At 39.5% G+C, this 4,931-nt stretch overlaps 1 long non-coding RNA gene across 1 annotated transcript; it reads right to left on the bottom strand.

Annotated features, from left to right (window-relative positions):
* Positions 1–616: 616 nt before the first annotated feature.
* LOC309848852 lies at positions 617–4,143 on the bottom strand. Its single transcript, XR_014303336.1, has 3 exons — positions 4,071–4,143; positions 1,256–1,313; positions 617–641 (listed from the first exon to the last, which is right to left on the bottom strand). It is a non-coding gene; the product is annotated as an uncharacterized lncRNA (long non-coding RNA).
* Between the last annotated feature and the right edge of the window lie 788 nt (positions 4,144–4,931).

Genomic DNA, 4,931 nt, shown 5'->3' on the forward strand with positions numbered 1-4,931 from the left:
AACAAAAATATTAGCTTGAAGCACAAAAAAATGGGGTTTTAAAGTGCAAGCTTTACTAAATGATATATTCACTTAATTTAAAATTAGGCAACATGCATTGTGAAATCTACCAATAGAAAAGCATCTGCCAAGAATGAATTTCAGGAGAGAATAAATTTTATAATTTATCGTCTAGATGGCTGCCAAACTTTAGTGATTGAGGCTCTAAACCAAGAAGCAGTAGATTTAAGGTGCTTTTTTCTTCCCCTTCACGTTCCAGTTTGCTAACTGGATACAAGCCAAGACCTTTAGATGACTCAATTTTTCACTCTATAAGATGAAGACAATACTTGCCATCTCCCAAATAGAGGTTATGAGGATTAATCTGTCCATAAAGCATTTGAAGGTCCTTGCAATAAAGATTAAAACCATATATAAAATTTGTTGTATTTTATAGGTGTGAGTTTGCAAGACCAGTTACCTTGAAAGTGTTTATTCCACGAGAATTAGGCCTGCAGTCTAAGATTCTATGACACCAAATATGCGGCTCAATGGTAGTTAGGGATTCATGGTCTTGAATAACTAGGCTTCCCATTGACACAGTTAATTAAGAGAGATGATAGCAATTTTCCACTTACCATTTCTGCATGCATTTACACTTCCTGAAATATGAGTGAAGTTATAAATACGGAAGCTAGTTACTACTTGTTCCTAGACACCATCCTAGAAGTAGCACGGATGGGTAGTAGCTAAGATCAAGTATAGTATTTGTTCTTATCAGTTTAAAATTTAGAAATCTAAATTGTTAAATAAAAGGCAGGTACCTCAAGAAATACTTCTCACCTAGCCAAAGATGCTTTTTTTCTTAATTGAAAATCATGCTATCAGCATTACAGTTTGCCAATTAAATACTGATTAATATTAGTATTTAGGAAGGTATAACTAGTATTCCTAGCTTTAGGAAGAAAATGCCTTTTATCAACTCCTGTCTGCCTCTTCTCTAAATTTGTTAATAATTCTATTCAAAATATTGTAAAGGTATTTTGACTTTTCAAAACCTAAGACATGGAAAAATGTTTTAAGCCAGTGCTGCTCCAGGGTTAGAAGACATCAGTTTAGGTTTTAGAGATGTTGAAGTATCACAGCCTTTTCCATTCTGCCTGCAGTTTAACAGCATCTCTGAATACTTTTAACACACTTACTCTTCCTCCCTTAAGATTCATTTTTCATTCATTCATTCCTTCATTCATTCAACAGACATTTATTAAATACCTACCTACTATGTGCAGAAGCTTTGCCAAGGTAAAACATCTTCCCTGCCTTCAAAGAAATTCCTGATCCAATAGGCAAGATAGAGAAGGAAATGTATGATTGTTATTCAGAATTGTTTTTAAATCAAGAGTTCAGAAGAAAAACAAATGCATTTTTGTAACATCCATGTGTAAATGCTCATGTCAGACCTCTACTTAAAACCTCTCTGTGGCTTCTGTGGGTTTGAAGTGAACTTGAACCTGTTAGGACCATCGTGAGCATCCCTTGCTCCGCGTTGCCAGGACAGCACTCTCCTTTAGCCACAATGACTTCTAACACCCAAACTCTGCCATCTGTCTCTCTCTTCCCTTACCTATGTTGTGTCCTCTGTTTGGCATGCCTGATTGTGCTTCCTCTTTTTCTAGATAATTCTTATCCTTCAGGTCTCAACTGAATCCTCTAGAAAGCCATTTCTGACTCCTTTAGTTTTAATTAGACACTGCTCCTCTTTGACCCTATGGATTTGTGTGCGTATTTTATGGTATTCATATTTCTTTTTAAGTTATTTCCCCTTTTGGACTACTCTTCTTTGAAAGCAACACTATTTTATTTACCTTTGACCTTGTTAAATATCACAGTACTTTTCTTTCATAGTATCCACTCAATGCATTTTGTTAATGATGTGCAAAATAAATACATAACTATACAGAGATATATCTAATAGAAAAAAAAAACACAGAATAAGAGAAAAGAAAAACACATATCTCAAAACATCTGTCAATTTGGGAAGTGGGCAAAGGTTTGAAACCCCACCCACCCACCCCGGAGAGGTGGTATTCCTAGGGCCAGCCTTGGAAGGGATAAGCCAAGCAGGGTGAGGAGCGGGGAAAGCTTTGACATGAACTAGTGTCTTCTTGCAGAGAGGACATCATGTGACATGGCACAGACATGAACATGAGTGTCTCCAAAGCTCCTTGGGGATTTGACCTTTGGTTGCTGCTTTAAAAACAAGATAGAACTAAGGGCCCACCCACGGCCAAAAGGAGCATGAGGTAGTCACATTTTCCCTTTGGTCCTAACTACTATTAGGTTATAACTGTCTGCCTGATTAGGTCAGATGTTCTCTTCATCTCTTTCCTTCCCTCCCTGGTTCTTCTTACTTGCCTCTCCATGGCTCCCTTCTTCCCCCTCATCTTCCTTTTCTTAATATCCCTCCTTTCTCTTAAAACAATGGCTGATTACAAGTGTTTTTCCCCCTCACAGTTCAGAACCTTTTGGAACCTTAAAGATCACCCTGCCCAGCCCCATTTTACATAAAAGGAGCACAGGAATAAAAAAACAGATACAACTTTCTAACTTAGAGCCATCATTTTGAGTCTCCTAACTTCTAATGTAATACATAGCTTCAGAATCTGTATTGTCAAGCTGCTACCACCCAGATGAATCTTAAAAATCTATGAAAGCCCAGAAGAATAATTTTAAAGCACTGGTTTCTCATAGCAGGACAACAGTATTTCTCAATATGGACTATGATATTAGCTTCCTGGAGATTGCAATGATGTGACTGTGCGAAGCGATATTATTTTTATATCCGAGCATCATGTGTGTGGCAGAGTGGGAAGTTGCTGTATTAATGGCCAGCATTGGCATTCATCTTAGGAATGTTGCATTAAATTGGCTGGCCCAGGTCATGGGAAATGAGGAATAACAGAGTAGCTGGCAGAGCTAGTTATACCTGAAGACATCTCAGCTTTCAGTAAACTTATTAAAGATTTGAAATGTTTGGTGTGGAGTGATCTTTGGTGGGAACTGATGAATGACAAAACTGTTTGCCCAAATTGGTTTACATTAGAAAAGTAAGAAAGCATTTGTGTGGCAGCTATCACTAATACCTGTCCAATAACCATATACGCTTTTTTTCTATATTTTATTTATTTTAATTCCAATATAATTAACATACAGTGTTACAGTAGTTTCAGGTGTACAATATGCTGATTCAACAATTCTATGTATCAGTGCCCATCATAATAATTGTCCACTTAATCCCCTTCTTCTTAATTAACAGGGTCTCTCTCTTTTTTTTTTTTTTTCAGGGTATAATGTGTTCAAGTATGCAACTTGAAATGTAACTGGAGGAGTGCTGGGGATACGGGTTTCCTCACGTAGGCAACTCTCTGACAACCCCTTCTCCTTTTTCCTACTGGAAGTGTGGTCAGGAGATGAAAGGTGAAGGAACCATTTAATTAATTAATTAATTAATTAATTTTCATTTATTTGACAGAGAGAGAGCACAAGCAGGTGGAGTAGCAGGTAGAGGGAGAGGGAAAAGCAGCAAGAACCTGACATGGAGCTCTATCCCAGGACCCTGGGATCACGACCTGAGCCAAAGGCAGTTGCTTAACCAACTGAGCCACCCAAGTGCCCCATGAAGAAACCATCTTGCAACCAAGAGAGTAAAAGCCATGCAGAGAGGGTGCAGAAGCAGAAAGAAGGAAAGAGTGTGAGGCAATGATGACATAGAGAGCGAGGCTGAAAATAGCCCCGTATTTGACTGAGCCACTGCTATTGCCTTTCTGCTACACAATGCGAAAAGTAGGTCCAACTGATACACACACACGTAGGAGAGGAGAGACACAGGACCATGAGGAAATAAGTGGGAGAGGAATTTGTGAAAATCATGAGGAGGGCTTTGAATTCCCAGAGACCATGAATTGGGGAGTCCAAAAAATTATACCCCAAATCTGAGAAAAATGGCGGTTCCAGTATACCTCTCTACAGCATGGCATCCCAGGGACTTCAGTTTAAACTGAATCTATATCTATCCTAAGACTTGGGCATACCTGGGCAAATCTGTAGGTCTTTGGAGGTAGGAATGTCAGAAGCCTATTCCCATGAGAATCCAAGGAAACTTCTGGAGAAGAACTCATTCTTAGGGGGACAAAACATAGATATGTAGGAGATTGTTTCAAGGATAAAAGATTGTCATCACAGGGGAAATATTATGCACAGTATTTTTATATTAGATTGCTCTCTGGCCAAATGCCCAAGGACTTCTGCCTGAGTCCTAGGACAAGGAGGCTGCAAAAGGAAAGAGTAAAGCTAAAATGAGCTTTCTCCAAATACCCTCCTGTGACAGGCATAATGGTCCTGAAGATAATCACTGCAGTGGTGGTGAAAATATTGGTGTAAGGGACAGGCATTGTAATGACAATTTCAGTGCTCTCAAGTGCAGCCATGAGACATTCTGGTGCAGAGCTCTGAATGTACCCTACACATAACATTAAGATACTATTTGTGGTAGGCAGAATTCTAAAGGTGACCCCCCTCCCCCCCGCCGCCGCCACCACCACCGCAACCCACCCGAGATCCATATCACCAGGTTATTCCGCACTAATCTCGGTTCTGCTGTGTAGAGATTCTACAGATGGAATTAAGATTAGTAATTAGCTGATTTTAAGAGAAGGTGGACCCAACACGAAATCTTGAAAACCAAAGAGAATGATAGAAGAGTAAGTCAGGAGAGATGAAACAGAGAAGTCAGAGAGATTCATGGCATGAGAAGGACCTGGTCTGCCTTTGTTGCCTTTAACGATGAAAAGGTCCATGAGCCAGAGGATACAGGTGGTCTCTAGGAGCTAAGAATCACTCCCATTGCAACCAGCAAGGAAAAAGAACCTCAGCCCTCTGGCCACCTGCAACTG

This window comes from Mustela nivalis (genome assembly GCF_964662115.1).
Source record: "Mustela nivalis genome assembly, chromosome: 15".
In the NCBI taxonomy this organism is placed as follows: domain Eukaryota; kingdom Metazoa; phylum Chordata; class Mammalia; order Carnivora; family Mustelidae; genus Mustela; species Mustela nivalis.